The sequence below is a fragment of the Heterodontus francisci genome, chromosome 12 (genome assembly GCF_036365525.1).
Source record: "Heterodontus francisci isolate sHetFra1 chromosome 12, sHetFra1.hap1, whole genome shotgun sequence".
Lineage (NCBI taxonomy): Eukaryota > Metazoa > Chordata > Chondrichthyes > Heterodontiformes > Heterodontidae > Heterodontus > Heterodontus francisci.
This window is the reverse complement of record NC_090382.1, coordinates 101,281,910-101,299,244: the sequence shown is the minus strand read 5'-3', so window position 1 is coordinate 101,299,244 and position 17,335 is coordinate 101,281,910. Positions and strand designations below refer to the sequence as shown.

The 17,335-nt window shown below is 43.8% G+C and overlaps 1 long non-coding RNA gene across 1 annotated transcript in view; it reads right to left on the bottom strand.

Annotated features, from left to right (window-relative positions):
• Positions 1–17,335, bottom strand: part of LOC137376019 (uncharacterized) — an 80,971-nt gene that overhangs the window by 46,171 nt on the left and 17,465 nt on the right. The window contains exons 2-3 of the long non-coding RNA XR_010976121.1: positions 7,266–7,379; positions 6,329–6,402 (exon numbers count right to left, since the gene is read on the bottom strand). This is a non-coding gene — a long non-coding RNA (uncharacterized lncRNA). The remainder of the gene's footprint in view (positions 1–6,328; positions 6,403–7,265; positions 7,380–17,335) is intronic.

Here is a 17,335-nt window from a genome sequence, read left to right as displayed (position 1 = left end):
GTTGAGTCAAAATCCTGGAACTCCCCCACTGACAGCACTGTGGGTGTACCTACACCACATGAACTGCAGTGGTTCAAGAAGGTGGCTCTCAAGGATAATAAGGGATGGAAAATAAACACTGGCCTTGTCAGCATTGCCCACATCCCATGAATGAGTAAGAGAACTTGGCATGTTATCACTAAACGCATCATATATTTCTCACACCAATGGGAAACCAGTGCATACTGCTTCCTGGGTAGGAGGAACATTCCAAATCACTAGCTTACTGTGAATGTGACTGATTAACATAGCTGATTCTAAGAATGAAGCATTTAATCCATTCTTTTATCCAGTTTCATATCAAATATGTATTTGTTCCATACCAGGGATTTATTTTTTTTAATTTAGAGATACAGCACTAAAACAGGCCCTTTGGCCCACAAAGTCTGTGCCGACCAACATATACTAACCCTACAGTAATCCCATATTCCCTATCACCTCCCTACACGAGGGGCAATTTACAACGGCCAATTTACCTATCACCTGCAAGTCTTTGGATGTGGGAGGAAACCGGAGCACCGGACGAAAACCCACGCAGATACAGGGAGAACTTGCAAACTCCGCACAGGCAGTACCCAGAATCGAACCTGGGTCCCTGGAGCTGTGAGGCTGCGGTGCTAACCATTGCGCCACTGTGCCGCCCAATGTGGATATTCCGCATTGATACAACCCATGGGGGGGGGAGGGATTTTAACCCCTCAGAAAAGGTGGGCAGGGGGGTGGGCAGTTAAAATTACATCATGAGCACAGTCTGGCTTCAACGTCTGGGTTTAATGGAGGCGTATTTGGATGTCTTTCGGTAACTTACTGAAGTCAGGGCTTTAGTTATTGCAGGTGGGTGGGTATTCATTGCAGCAATTAGCGTCGTTAGGGGACATTAATTATGTCTTTTTGAATTGAATTTGATTTACTATAAGTTTAACATCTCCAAAGCACGTTTCCCAGGGCTCAGGGAACCGACGAATGAAACAGAGGCGAGATTGAGATGTCCTTCCAGTGGATATTTAAAGTTGTGATTGCCTCATCTGAATAAACGTTCACTTATTACACCTAGTGTCCCAATTCCCTCCAGCGAAGAATTCTTGTGTTGACAGCTTTTTCTAAACTTTGGAGGCTGGCAAGATCAGAGTGGGGGGCGACGGTTGATGTGTTTGACAGTTAATCAGAAGTGGAAAATGCATACAAATGCATGGGGATATTTTTAGCTCTATGAATGGGGACAACTATCTTCTTAAAGGAGTGCTGGAGTGCTGACTTGGGTTGCATTAGAGTGCTACAGTGGAAGTTTGGTAACTGAGGAAGTTCAGTAAGGAGGGAGCGAGGAGCTCCTTTCATTTCCTACCTGTCCTCAGAGTGAGGGGAGCCGAGAGCTTCCAAAGAGCACAGCTGACTGGGAGAAGACTCGGAGGGTGGAGTTCCGGACCAGTAAGTATAAAAAACTTACCTCTGGTAACAAAGCTGAAAGTGATGTCACAGGAAAGCTGTGACCTGATTGGCTGGTAGGGAATTTTTTTTTACTGAATTTGAAAATAAAACATTGATAAAAATTGATTAAAACCCTAATTAACTAATTAATAAGTAGAGTAACTAAACCAGAGGGAGGAGATTACTGTATTTAGTTAGCATTTAATATTTATAGTAGGAATCTAGCACTAGGGACCATATAGTTAATCATAACAATTTAGTAAGGATTTAATAAGTATTTATTTATCTTAAATTAATTTATTAATTAGTGCTGGAAATGTCAGTTAGAGGGATGAAGTGCTTCACCAGTGAGATGTGGGAAGTCTGTCATGCTTCCAGCGTTCCGGACGACTACATCTGCAAGAAGTGTACCCAGTTGCAGCTCCTCACAGACCACATGGATCGGTTGGAGCAGCAACTGGATGCACTTAGGAGCATGCAGGTGTCAGAAAGCGTCATAGACAGGTGTTTTAGAGAAGTGGTTACACCCAAGGTGCAGGCAGATCGATGGGTGACCGCTAAAAGGGGCAGGCAGTCAGTGCAGGAATCCCCTGTGGCTATCCCCCTCTCTAACAAGTATACCGTTTTGGATACTGTTCGTGGGATGGCCTATCGGGGAAAACAGCAGCAGCCAGAGCAGTGGCACCATGGCTGGCACTGTTGTTCAGCAGGGAGGGACAAAGCGCAGAAGAGCAATAGTTACAGGGGACTCTAGTCAGGGGCACAGATAGGCGCTTCTGTGGACGTGAAAGAGACTCCAGGATGGTATGTTGCCTCCCTGGTGCCAGGGTCAAGGATGTCTCTGAACGGACAGGGGGCATTCTGAAGGGGGAGGGTGAACAGCCAGAGGTTGTGGTACATATTGGTACCAATGACATAGGCAGGAAGAGTGACGAGGTCCTACAGGGGGAGTTTAGGGAGTAAGGTAGAAAGTTAAAAGACAGGACCTCTAGGGTTGTAATCTCGGGATTACTCCCTGTGCCACGTGCCAGTGAGGCTAGAAATAGGAAGATAGTGCAGCTAAACACATGGCTGAACAGCTGGTGTAGAACGGAGGGTTTCAGATATCTGGACCATTGGGATCCCTTCAGGGACAGATGGGACCTCTACAAGAAGGACAGGTTGCATCTAAACTGGAGGGGCACAAACGTCCTGGCTGCAAGGTTTGCTAGCGTCACTCGGGAGAGTTTAAACTAGTGTGGCAGGGGGGTGGGAACCAGAGCAGTAGGGCAGCAAGTGAAATAAATGAGGGGGAACTAGTAAATAAGGCCAGTAAGACTAAGAGGAAGAGCAGGCAGGGAGATGTTGCGAAGCACAGCGGGACTGGTGGTCTGAAGTGCATTTGTTTCAATGTGAGATGTATAACAGGTAAGGCAGATGAACTTAGAGCTTGGATTAGTACTTGGAACTATGATGTTGTTGCCATTACAGAGACTTGGTTGAGGGAAGGACAAGATTGGCAGCTAAACGTTCCAGGATTTAGAAGCTTCAGGCGGGATAGAGGGGGATGTAAAAGGGGTGGGGGAGTTGCATTACTGGTTAAGGAGAATATCACAGCTGTACTGCGGGAGAACACCTCGGAGGGGTCGTGCAGCGAGGCAATATGGGTAGAGCTCAGGAATAGGAAGGGTGCAGTCATGATGTTGGGGGTTTTCTACAGGCCTCCCAACAGCCAGTGGGAGGTAGAGGAGCAGATATGTAGACAGATTTTGGAAAGATGTAAAGGTAACAGGGTTGTAGTGGTGGGTGATTTTAACTTCCCCTATATTGACTGGCACTCACTTAGTGCTAGGGGCTTGGATGGGGCAGAATTTGTAAGCAGCATCCAGGAGGGCTTCTTGAAACAATACGTAGATAGTCCAACTAGGGATGGGGCCGTACTGGACCTGGTATTGGGGAATGAGCCTGGCCAGGTGGTCGAAGTTTCAGTAGGGGAGCATTTCGAGAACAGTGACCATAATTCCATACGTTTTAAGGTACTTGTGGATAAGGATATGAGTAATCCTCGGGTGAAGGTGCTAAATTGGGGGAAGGCTAATTATAACAATATTAGGCAGGAACTGAAGAATTTAGATTGGGGGCGGCTGTTTGAGGGTAAATCAATATCTGACATGTGGGAGTCTTTCAAACGTCAGTTGATTAGAATCCAGGACCAGCATGTTCCTGTGAGGAAGAAGGATAAGTTTGGCAAGTTTCGGGAACCTTGGATAACGCGGGATATTGTGAGCCTCGTCAAAAAGAAAAAGGAAGCATTCGTAAGGGCTGGAAGGCTAGGAACAGACGAATCCCTTGAGGAAGATAAAGACAGTAGGAAGGACAATGACAAAAGTCATTGGCAAACAGGATTAAGGAAAATTCCAAGGCTTTTTATACGTATATAAAGAGCAAGAGGGTAACTAGGGAAAGGGTTGGCCCACTCAAGGACAGAGAAGGGAATCTATGTGTGGAGCCAGAGGAAATTGGCGAGGTACTAAATGAGTACTTTGCATCAGTATTCACCAAAGAGAAGGACTTGGTGGATGATGAGCCGAGGGAAGGGAGTGTAGATAGTCTCAGTCATCTCATTATCAAAAAGGAGGAAGTGTTGGGTGTCTTGCAAAGCATTAAAGTAGATAAGTCCCCAGGGCCTGATGGGATCTACCCCAGAATACTGAGGGAGGCAAGGGAAGAAATTGCTGGGGACTTGACAGAAATCTTTGCATCCTCATTGGCTACAGGTGAGGTCCCAGAGGACTGGAGAATAGCCAATGTTGTTCCTTTGTTTAAGAAGGGTAGCAAGGATAATCCAGGAAATTATAGGCTGGTGAGCCTTACTTCAGTGGTAGGGAAATTATTAGAGAGGATTCTTCAGGACAGGATTTACTCCCATTTGGAAACAAACCAACTTATTAGCGAGAGGCAGCATGGTTTTGTGAAGGGGAGGTCGTGTCTCACTAATTTGATTGAGTTTTTTGAGGAAGTGACAAAGATGATTGTTGAAGGAAGGGCAGTGGATGTTATCTATATGGACTTCAGTAAAGCCTTTGACAAGATCCCTCATGGCAGACTGGTACAAAAGGTGAAGTCACATGGGATCAGAGGTGAGCTGGCAAGATGGATACAGAACTGGCTCTGTCATAGACGACAGAGGGTAGCAGTGGAAGGATGCTTTTCTGAATGGAGGGATGTGACTAGTGGAGTTCTGCAGAGATCAGTGCTGGGACCTTTGCTGTTTGTAGTATATATAAATGATTTGGAGGAAAATGTAGCTGGTCTGATTAGTAAGTTTGCGGACGACACAAAGGTTGGTGGAGTTGCGGATAGTGATGAGGATTGTCAGAGGATACAGCAGGATATAGATTGGTTGGAGACTTGGGCAGAGAAATGGCAGATGGAGTTTAATCTGGACAAATGTGAGGTAATGCATTTTGGAAGGTCTAATGCAGGTGGGAAGTATACAGTAAATGGCAGAAACCTTAGGAGTATTGACAGGCAGAAAGATCTGGGCGTACAGGTCCACTGGTCACTGAAAGTGGCAACGCAGGTGGACAAGGTAGTCAAGAAGGCATACAGCATGCTTGCCTTCATCGGTCGGGGCACAGAGTATAAAAATTGGCAAGTCATGCTGCAGCTGTACAGAACTTTAGTTGGGCCACACTTAGAATATTGCATGCAATTCTGGTCGCCACACTACCAGAAGGACGTGGAGGCTTTGGAGAGGGTACAGAAGAGGTTTACCAGGATGTTGCCTGGTCTGGAGGGCATTAAGCTATGAGGAGAGGTTGGATAAACTCTGATTGTTTTCACTGGAACGACGGAGGTGGAGGGGTGACATGATAGAGGTTTACAAAGTTATGAGCGGCATGGACAGAGTGGATAGTCAGAAGCTTTTTCCCAGGGTGGAAGTCAGTTACTAGGGGGCATAGGTTTAAGGTGTGAGGGGCAAAGTTTAGAGGGGATGTGCGAGGCAAGTTCTTTACACAGAGGGTGGTGAGTCCCTGGAACCTGCTGCCAGGGGAGGTGGTGGAAGCAGGTACGATAGCGGCGTTTAAGAGGCATCTTGACAAATACATGAATAGGATGGGAATAGAGGGATACGGTCCCCGGAAGTGCAGAATGTTTTACTTTAGGCAGGCATCAAGATTGGCGCAGGCTTAGAGGACCGAATGGCCTGTTCCTGTGCTGTACTGTTCTTTATAATAAAAGCAAAATACTGCGGATGCTGGAAATCTGAAATAAAAACAAGAACTGCTGGAACCACTCAGCAGGTCTGGCAAATCTGTGGAAAGAGAAGCAGAGTGAACATTTCGGGTCAGTGACCCTTCTTCGGAACTGTACTGTTCTTTGTTCTTTGAATGAGCAGATGCATAATTGACAATGCTAAATGTGTCACTCTGATATAAGTCCAAATCAGTCAAGTCTTCTAACTGTGGCTTTGTAATCCATATCTTGGTAATCTGTTGCAAATCAGAAGGTAACATTTATCATATTCTGGAGAAAAGCGGGGAGAAAAGGGACTTTCGGTTTTTTTGCCAGTGTGGCTAGCAATAGTCATGAGTGAGGGAGTCAGATTCATGTTGAAGGAAATTTCCAGTTTAAAGTATAGTTTTCTTTTTATTTTATGAATGCTAATGTGATTTCAGATCCCCAAATTCTGCCTTTCCAGCATAAATGAACTTAGATTACTGCCCTTCAGAAAGACAATTAAAAAAGTGTTGCAAAATGAACATCCACCTTGTTACACTCCAGAAAGCCAATTGTTGAATGATGAAAATGGAGCCAAAATGGAGCCAACTCAGTCTTACATTTATTTACAGACAAATGATACAAACATATCGCTACTTACTCAAACAATCCACCAGTCTCAGTAAGTGCCTCCTTATAGGTGCTCAAGTAAGATCCCCAATTGACATCCTCCAACTATGTATAATTAAACATAATATACAATTAACACATCTAACATTTAAAATTTTATCTGATAAATACTAGCAATTTTTGGTTGGGTTTGCCCAATAAAAATGTCAGTGGGGTCAAATTTCACAATACCTTATGCATGAAAAAAATACTTACTAAAATGTTATCGTCATGTGAGCCTTTATTTTTGTTTTTCTATCTGACACCTGAAGCTTAGTAAGAGGAACACACTTGATCTGTTTCCAGCCTGTTGCTGGAGCCACCCAAAGACCACCCAGTTGTGACTCTGCCCTCCCCTTCTCACCCAAATTGTATGATGATACACAATCCTGTTGTAGCACCATGAGAGTAGATGAACTCAAGCTCCTTTTTGTTGGTGAATGAACTGGTGTTTGGGTCAGTCTGGTCTCCTATCTATCTTAATTTGCAATGCGCTGGGAGTGATAAAGGACCCAGAATGTATGCACAATCGCTATCCAATGATGATCCTGTAGAGGGACCTGTTGTCAAGCGCAGGGAGTATGGGGGTTACTCCTGGCTCATCTTTGCAGTATACAATTAGATCCCAGATCCCTTTATCTTGTTGGCTGCGATATGTCGATCCTTCCATCTGCCCATCTAAACCTGTATAAAGCACTGGTTCGGCCTTAGCCAGAATATTGGGCTGCATTTTATGGGGGCCTCGACGTCAGGATCTGTGTCGGAGGGGCATGAGGATTGCCCTGGATGACGCCTGCCATGGACCTCGATGCCGGCAGGGCCCGTCCCGATCTTGAGGGCAGCAGTGAGGGCTCGTGGCAGCTCCCCCCCCACCCCGACCCCCGCCGCTCGGCGATGGGACCTCAATTTAAATATCTAAATAAATTAACTTATCTGCATTAATGAAGGTCCCATCGCCTCCTGATGTGCCGCCACGATCTGCATCCCGGCGGTCAGCACTGACACACCTTCGGATCCCAGTCTGGGGAAACGAGGAACGACACCTGTGGGGAGGAGGGAGGAGGTAATTTTCTCAGTGCGGGAGAGGGGAGCGGAGTCAAACTCTTTAGATTGGTTGGGGGGATGGTGGGAAGGAGTTAGTTTCGAGTTTATGAACTTTCTGGGGGGGGGAGGGGGGGAAGGTCACACTGTCAAGCTAAGTATTTTGAGGGGTGAGTGGGCAAGGAATTAAATGTAAGGCTAATGGGAGGCGGGTGGCATAGCAGAGGGGATGTCAAGATTTATGTAATGGTTTGTTATACTTTTAGGTACATTGTGTCTTTAACATTCCAAACTGTCATTTAGGGCTCTAAGCCCTTTAAAAATGGTGCCGGCAGCTGCACTGTGACACCGGGTGCCCTTGCCAGGGATGGCTCGCCCACCACCTCTACGTCATCGGGTGGGGGGGGGGGGCGGGTGCGCAGTCTGCCCTGGCCATGTTGATGAGCCACCACGTATAAGATCGCAGCAGCTCCACAGAGTGGTTCTGTCGGCGACGGCAACATAGAATCCAGCCCATTGTGTCCAATTCTGGATGCCATACTTTAGGGTGGGTGTGAAAGCTTTAGAGAGGATGCAGAAAAAGATTACGAGAATGGTTTCAGACATGAGGGACTCCAGATATGTGGATAGATTAGTGAAGCTGGGGTTGCTCTCCTTTAGGAAGAGAAGGTTGAGAGGAGATTTGATAGAAGTGTTCAAAATCATGAGGGATCTGGACAGGGTAGTTGGGAAAAAACTTTCCATTGGCAAAAGAGTTGAGAACCAGAGGACACTGATTTAAGGTGACCCGTGGAAGAACCAAAAGTAACATGAGGCAAAGCTTTTTGGTTAGGATCTGGAATGCACTGCATGTGAGTGCAGTGGAGGCACATTCAACCGTGGCTTTCAAAAGGGACTTGGATAAGAACCTGAAGAAAAAAATTTGTAGGGCTATGGGGAAAAAGGCAGGGGAATGGGATGGGCTGAGTAGCTCTTGCAGAGAGCAGGCACAGACATGAAGGGCCTCCTTCTGTGCTGTAACCATTCTATAATTCTGTAGTTCACCAAATGCCTCACACTTGCTGCAAGACTGATGGGTTTGAAAGAAGATTTTTATTGGTTTACTTTGGACTATTAATGGATGGTGGGTTTTTACAACTAGACTCTTCCAGAAGGCAAACAACAAATGATCCATACACAGCACATTATATGGCTGCAGATTATTGAAAAATTATGATTGGTACAATCACTAATTCATCCTGTGGGTTCCTGAGAGAAAAAAACTGGCATTGATGTAGTACTTTAACAGGAATCCGACTCCCCCAACTGTGACTATACACATCTACACTTACACAAGACCTGAAGTTCCACAAACAGCAATGAGATAATGACCAAACAATCTGTTTATTTAGTGATATTGGTTGAGGGATGAATATTGGTCATAATTTTATACACTTCAGTTAGGTCTCCCCTCAGCCTGCTCTGTTCCAAATAAAACATCCCCAGCCTATCCAATCTTTCCTCATAACTAAAACTCTCCAGTCAAGGCAACATCCTCGTAAATCTCCTCTATTCCCTCTCTTGTGCAATCATATCTTTCCTATAGTGCAGTGACCAGAACTGCATGCAGTACTCCAGCTGTGGCCTAACTAGTGTTTTATACGGTTCCAGCATAACCTCCCAGCTCTTAAATTCTATGCCTCAGCTAATAAAGGCAAGTATCCCATATGCCTTCTTGACCACCTTATCGACCTGTCCAGCCATCTTCAGGTATCTGTGGGCATACACTCCAAGGTCCCTCTGTTCCCCTACACTTCTCAGTGGCCTACCATTTATTGTGTATTCCCATGACTTGTAAACCTTCCCCAAATGCATTACCTCACACTTCTCCGAATTGAACTCCATTTGCCACTGTTCTGCCCATCTGACTAGTCCATTGCTATCTTCCTGCAGTCTACAACTTTATTCTCCATTATCAACCACACGGTCAATTTTTGTATTGTTTGCAAATCTCTTAATCATACCCCCTGCATTCAAGTCCAAGTTATTGATATATAGCACATAAAGCAAGGGACCTAGCACTGAGCCTTTCAGAATGCCAGTGGAAATAGCCTTCCAGCTACAAAAACATCCATCAACCATTACCCTTTGCTTCCTGCCTCTGAGTCAATTTTGGATCCAATTTGTCACTTTGCCTTGGAGCTCATGGGCTTTGACTTTCTTGACCAGTCTGCCAAGTGGGACCTTATCAAAATTCTTGCTAAAATCCACACAGATGACATCAAATGCACCACCCTCGTTGGCCCTCCTTGCTACCTCCTCAAAAAATTAAATCATATTAAACAGGCACGCCTTCCCTTAACAAATCCATGCTGATTTGTCTTTCTAAATGTAGATTTATCCTGTTCCTCAGAACTTTTTCCAATAATTTCCCACCACTGAGGGTAGATTGACTAGTCTGTATATACACAGTCTATCCCTTTCTTCCTTTTTAAACAATGGCAAAACATTAGCTGTTGTCCAGTCCTCTGGCACCACATCTGTAGCCAGAGAAGATTGCAAAATGATGGTCAGAGCCTCTGCTATTGTAGTCAGACCTCCGCTATTGTAGTGTTTTGAAAATCAAATTTTGTCTACTTAAGGCTACCATACACACATATACCAGCAGAGGGTGTCCGTAAGGGAATAAAGGAATCCATGTTTTTAACAGCATGCAGCAGTTCCGTGTCTTACTAACTCTGACTGAATATTACTGTTTAGTCCCAAGAACATCCCAGTGGCAACAAGGATGGTGAAAAATAGGAAATATTGTCTTCAGGTATGAAACATTTGAAAGATGTTTGCCTACCTTCTGCAGACAGTTTTCTTTAAATTGGAGACTTAGAACACATTGAATCTGTGTTAGACACATACAGGAAGCTTGCACAATGTAAACACACACACCTCTCCAAAATAAACATCCAATCAAAAAAAAATCTCGGATCATTATAGAAACATTTTTCTTTGAAAGGAACGCGATCTTTGATCGCACACTATCGCTCTGTTGCTGATTAATATGGCATTGTCTATGCCCAATCAACCAACTTTTAGATGTGCATTCAGAACCATCACCTGTATTCCCACATTGGCAAAAGTGGCTGCGATGTTTTGAGGTACGATGGCAGGTTTCACAATCACAGATGACAAAAGAAAAAAGACCTATTCTTCAACTATGGTGGTGAAGAATTAGAAGACAATTTTGAGACACTGACGCTTAAGCAAAAATGCGTACGATTCAGCAAAAAATGCACTAATGGCCTACTTCATACTTAAGAAAAATATAATATACAAAATCATTGTCTTTTGACTCACTAAGGAAGAAGCAAATGAAACAATTGACCAATACTGCATGCGATTGAAGCAACTAGCAATCAAATGCGATATTAAGCATATCAAATGGGAAATCAAAACATAAGTAATCAAAGGCTGTCTCACTTGCCAACTACACCAAAAAGCACTTGAGAAAGATAGAAAGCTGTCAGAGCTATTGGAGTTAGCAACATCACTATCGCTTTCAGAGTGCACAGCTACTGAAGTTGAGGCTGCTAACAGTAACTACCACACTCCAATTTCAACTCCTGTAACACTGTTCATCGTCCATGTGCCAGGAAACCAGCTGCAAAGCAACAACAGCCATCTCACAAACCAAGTTGCGATTTGTTCAAAGAATGTTTCGACTGTGGCAGTGCTTACCCACACTGGAGAGAGTATCCTGTTATTGGTAAACTGTGTAAAGTTTGTGGAAAACCCAACCACTTTGCTTGTGTATGTCACTCATCAGCAAGATCAACTACTAAGACCAATACCACAGCAAAAGGGAGACAGAATGTGGCCAATGTAGAGATGGGTAAAACTAAATATACTTTTGTGCTCTCTCTCTCTCAGGCACAGCAACCCACCACGTGTGACAATGATCATTGGCTGCTCAGACATAGAAGCTCTCATAGATACGGAAGACCAAGGGCTGAATTTTACCAAACACTGATGTTGGCAGTTGCGGCTGCGGTGCCTGGAAAATGGGGCTCTGGGAGAGGCCCACCATGGGCCTCGACAACGGGAAGGCATGGCTCCATATTGCCAGGGGCAGTGAGGCCATGTGGTGGCCTCCCCACCACCGCTCAGCGACGGGAGACAAATTTGCATATTTAAAAAATGCTAATTACTGAATTAAATACTTACCTGCTCCTGTCCATTCTGGTGCCATATTGGAGCTGGCGCCGTCGGATCTCCAACCGTTGATGTAAGGTGGAACACTTGTGGGGAGAGGGAAGCAGGTAAGTCTCTCAGTGTTGGGGGGGGGGGGGAGATGGGAGGTGGGGAAGCAGGGTAAAACTAATTTCATTGGTCAAGGGGGTTTTGGGAAGGGTTAAAGATTAAAGTTTGTGAACTTAGAGGGGATGGTCAGGTGTATAAGGTAAGCACTTTTGGGGGGATAGGGCAAGGAATGAATTGTTTGGTCATTGGGGGGGGGCGATGAGAGAAGGGATTGAAACATTTATTTAATTTGTTTGAATTAATTATACAAGTGACTATTTCTTTTAAAATTTAAATTACATTTAAGGGCTTGAAGCCCTTTAAAAATGGCGTTGGCGCCTGTACAATGGCACCAGACGCCATTGCCGGGGACGGACCACCCTTCCCCTCCACATCATCGAGGGGAAGGTCCACCCTGCCCATGTAAATGAGCCGCCATGTTTAATAATGCAGTGGCTCCGCAGAGTAAAGCCCATGTGTGCAGACCACCATTTTTTAATGGCGACAGCCAAAAATGTTCAACAAACTTCAAGACTGCTCCATTCTCTGCAAACCGTGGAATATGAAAATTTTCCCTTACAACAGTGACAAAGTGCTGAAAGTTCTCGGGACTTTTGAACACCAGAAAGGAACTAGAACGAATGCTTTATTCTATGTCATCTCTGGAAAATGTGACACACTTATCGTTTCCACACAGCAATAGATCTGAACATGCTTGGAAGGATCTGTGATAAAATAAACAAGAACTGGAGATTTTATGATAATAAAAAGTTAACTGTTAAACTGAATCTAAGAAAATGGCCACATTTGTACCACAGACAAAATGAAGTAGAGGCCAGGTGATGCTTCCTGTACTATCAAGAAACAAGCCTGCCTGCAAAGACGAAAGTCATTAACTGCATCTGAATTAGCTTTGGGAAGAAGCATTGAAATTGAAAGGAGCCCATTACATTTTGATGATTCCTACTACAGGAATGAGCTAAGAAAGGTTGTATGGACTGACTGGCTCCACTGTGCAAACCAAGATGAATAGCTGTAAAGTAGCGCCATTGTAACAGAATGTTACCCATCCAAATGCCAACAGATAGCAATGGTTTCCATATCCTGGACCATTGTGTGGTAACAACAGGGGAGAGGGCCCTTTGTCATCTGACATAGACTCAAATGTGATGGATGTTTATGTTAAAAGGTAGCCCTCATGACAGAAAGGGAAGAGCAAGCAAAGACCACAGAATGCCAGTTCCAGACAAAGGCTGTGAAATCAGATCAGCTAAGGAAGAAGCCCTGATGCTGATCCTCTACCTCAACTTGCTGCAGCTGAGAACTTAAAAGGTGACCACCTCCAGATTGAAGTTTTAAACAAAAGAAATCTACAATACCTAAGCAAGTTAATGACCACAAACATCTGGGCCTGCATCTTTGAAAAGACATTCCTCTTGAGAAGATTCAACAGATTTCCGTGAACTATGATCTCTTAGATCACTTTGGACTTTAATTGCATCCTATCCTTTTTCTATTTATTGTTATGACCGAGGTGGGAGAAGTGCACTGTATTTTCTAGTTCCACTTCTCCACAGGTCACAACATATATTTAAATGTTTACCCAGTTACCAATACGGTCAATCACATACTCTACTCGTTATACCCAATTAAAATACACCAACCAGGTTTCTTCAATAAACAACAAAATATCAGTTTATTATAAAACAATACATAACCAGTAATGAAGCAAAGCATCAACACACAAATTGAAATATGAAATTTCCCTTTTAAAATACCGCCCCCCCCCCCCCCCACCATGCACACAAACACACACACACACACACACCCAAAGATTAATGGAAAAATAAAGATCTTTTCTGCAGAGCTCTTTTACATTAAAAAAAGGAATACTTTGTCCAAATACTTGTTAATTCTTGAAGAAAAAGGAGAAGATATGAGAGGATGTCAGTTGTCGCTTTTGATCTGGCATCCGGGTACACGGAGACAGATCACTGAGACCCTTTTTTGGAGCATTTCGTTATGCAGATATCGAGAATAGTTTGGTAGGTTTTCCAGGAGAAATGTGGCATCGGGGTTTCAAGTATCCTACTCTGGATTTGCAGTTTTTCCTAAGAGGTAGAGAAAGAGGAGCTGACGCATTGGATTTCTCCGAGTCTCTTAGAGAGGGACAGAAAAGTGGGGTATTTCTCCCTTGACAGGTTGACCTCCAATAGCTTTTCAACACAGTTCACACCCCAACCAGAAAGTCAGAACAATATCTCAAAAGCGAAACCAACTCATCCCTCATAAATTTGACATGTCACTTCTCTGTAAACATATCCCGCAAGTCAACGACTATTGTTTATCGGGTTTAAGGTATGTGAGAGACAGTAAAGGTTTATTTTCAAACAAGACCTCTCAGTGAACCTTGTGGAAAAACACAGCCATGGATTCTTCTCAGTTTTCTCAAATAAACCAATGTCCATGATTCTAAAATGCAAATCCGCAAAAAAAATGTTTTAAAAAGAAGCAATTTCATAACACCACCATCATTTGGAGGAATGAAACACCATTTTTAAATGAGTTACATTACAAAGTATGCAAAAACAGAAGATGAAAAAGTATTAAAACATATTCACACACTCATTCTCCTTCACTCTTTACCTGTAGCTAATACAGTTCTGCTTTGTACCATCTTTGCAGTTAGATAACTTAAAGCAATGTTAAATCCTAGACAAAGCATCCGCAATTACATAATGTTGCCCCACAATGTAGATAACCTTTAAGTATTATGTTTGCAATCGTAAACCCCATCAGAATAGTCTGGCATTCTGGTTTTTGAATTTTTCCACAAAGGCTAGGGGGTTATGATCAGTATATAACAGTGTCTCTCTGTTGTTGTGGCAGACATAGACAAGAATTCCCTATAACTCTCAGGTGTCTTGTTCACATCCCCCACACTCACAGCAGTTTTGCTACTTGGCCTTACAGCTGTAGTCAGAGCTACAGCCTGATCTGTTGCAGCTTCGGTCAGGGCCCCTTTTTCTACATTTGCCTGTGTAACCCAATAAGTCCCGTGGGTTTACCCTGCAACTTCCAGCATTCTGCACGAAGGTGTTCCACCCTGTGACAATGGTAACATTTAGGCTTGTGGATCTCACTTCCACCCTGAGCACCTTCCTTTCTGGCCTGAGTAGGAGATCCCGGGCGTTCCCAGTTGTCCCTTCTTGTCCCCGGCTACTTGCCTTCCTTTCACCCTCCCACCTTCTATCCTTCTCGGGTTTGTGGGGGTGATGGACAAAGGGTATGGGCTTGTAAACAAGTTCATAATCAGCAGCAATCTCAACTGCCTGTCTAGCTGTTGAAGCCTTCTGGTTCTCCACATGGATTCTTACTAATGGTGCAAATTAATTTAAAATTCTTCCAGGAGAATTATTTCCCTAAGGTTCTCATATGTCCCTGCATCCAATGATCAAAGTTAATTTGCTTTACCCTCTCAAATTCTATACAAGTCTGCCCAGGCAATCTCCAGAGGTTCCAAAATTTTTGCCAGTAAGCTTCAGGGACTAACTCATAAACAACAAGAAAAGATAAGGGAACCAAATGTAATAGCTCCAAATTTGCAGATGACACAAAACTGGGTGGGAGGGTGAGTTGTGAGGAGGATGCAGAGAGGCTTCAGGGTGAATTGGACAAGTTGAGTGAGTGGGCTAATGCATGGCAGATGCAGTATCATGTGGATAAATGTGAGGTTATCCATTTTGGTAGCAAAAACAGGAAGGCAGATTATTATCTGAATAGCTATAAACTGAGAGAGGGGAATATGCAACGAGACCTGGGTGTTCTCGTACACCAGTCTCTGAAGGTAAGCATGCAGGTCCAACAGGTGGTAAAAAAGGCAAATGGTATATTTGCCTTCATAGTGAGAGGATTCGAGTACAGGAGCAGGGATGTCTTGCTGCAATTATACAGGACCTTGATGAGGCCACACCTGGAATATTGTGTGCAGTTTTGGGCTCCTTATCTGAGGAAGGATGTTCTTGCTATAGAGGGAGTGCAGCGAAGGTTTACCAGACTGATTCCTGGGATGGCGGGACGGACGTATGAGGAGAGATTGAGTCTGTTAGGATTATATTCACTGGAGTTCAGAAGAGTGAGGGGGGATCTCATAGAAACCTATAAAATTTTAACAGGACTTCACAGGGTAGATGCAGGAAGGATGTTCCCGATGGTGGGGGAGTGCAGAACCAGGGGTCATGGTCTAAGGATACGGGGTATACCATTCAGGACTGAGAAATTTCTTCACCCAGAGAGTGGTGAACTTGTGGCATTCTCTACCACAGAAAGCAGTTCAGTCCAAAACATTGTATGTTTTCAAGAAGGAGTTAAATATAGCTTTTGGGTTTAAAGGGATCAAAGGATATGAGACGAAAGCGGGAACAGGTTACTGAGTTGGATGATCAGCCATGATCATAATGAATGGCAAGCAGGCTCAAAGGGCCGAATGGCCTACTCCTGTTCCTATTTTCTATGTTTCTACTAGCCTTTTTTGCCATCTCATAATCTGCAGGAACTTCCTCAGAAAGTATAGCAAAAACTTCATGAGCTCTGCCCATCAACCTGCTTTGCATCAGCAGTATCCAGCAGTCCTTCAGCCACTTCATCTGCCTGGCTATCTTTTCAAAAGAAATGAAAAATGCCTCTACGTCCCTTTCCTTAAACTTTGGGAGGGCTTGCACAAATTTAAACAGCTGTCCACTGGGTCCTGGGCTGGAGTCAGTTCTTTCCTCACCAAAATCTTCCCTGGAGTCAAGGCCACTCTTTTGTTTTAGTTTCAGTTTTTTAACTTCAAATTCCCTTCCTTCTCTTTCTCTTTCTTTTTCTCTTTCTCTTTCCTGCCGCTCTGCTTGCTCCCTTTGAAATTGTCGTTCAAGTTTTTTTATTGTCAATTCTCTTTCCTGTTCAAACTCAAGTTTTTTTGTTTCCAATTTCAACTGAACCCTAGCTAATTCAACTGAAGTACCATCTGGATCGCCTTTTTTTCCTTCCAATTGCAAGTGCTGTGCTATTACTTCAATTATGTCTGCCTTCTTAGCTCCTGGTTTTAACTCTAACCCCAATTTTGCAGCCAATGCTATAAGCTTCCTTTGGTTAAGTTTTTCAAATCATTCAGGGATAAGTCCTCCTTCTCCAGAAAGGTTGTAGCAACTGACAAATCCATTCCGGTAATGTAAACTTTACTCTAATGTATAAGAAACCTGTTTTTTCCTTTTCCTTTTTTCAATTATTATTACCCCACCTACAATTGCACATCATTGTCTTTAGGTTATCCCGCACAGAGCCCACAATTATATGTTACAACCGAGGCGGGAGAAGTGCACTGTCTTTTCTAGTTCCACTTCTCCACAGGTCACAACATATATTTAAATGTTTACCCAGTTACTGATACAGTCAATCATATACTCTACTCTTTATCCCTGATTAAAATACACCAACCAGGTTTCTTCAATAAACAAGAAAATTATCAGTTTATCATAAAACAAGAATTATCCAGTCATGAAGCAAAGCATCAACGGACAGATTGAAATATGAAAATTCCCTTTTTACATACACCACCCCTCCCCCCCCTCCCCCCCCCCACCGCCATGGACATAATTAGAACGGGGCATCGCAACGTCAGACTTCCTGTCCGACGTGTCCTGTC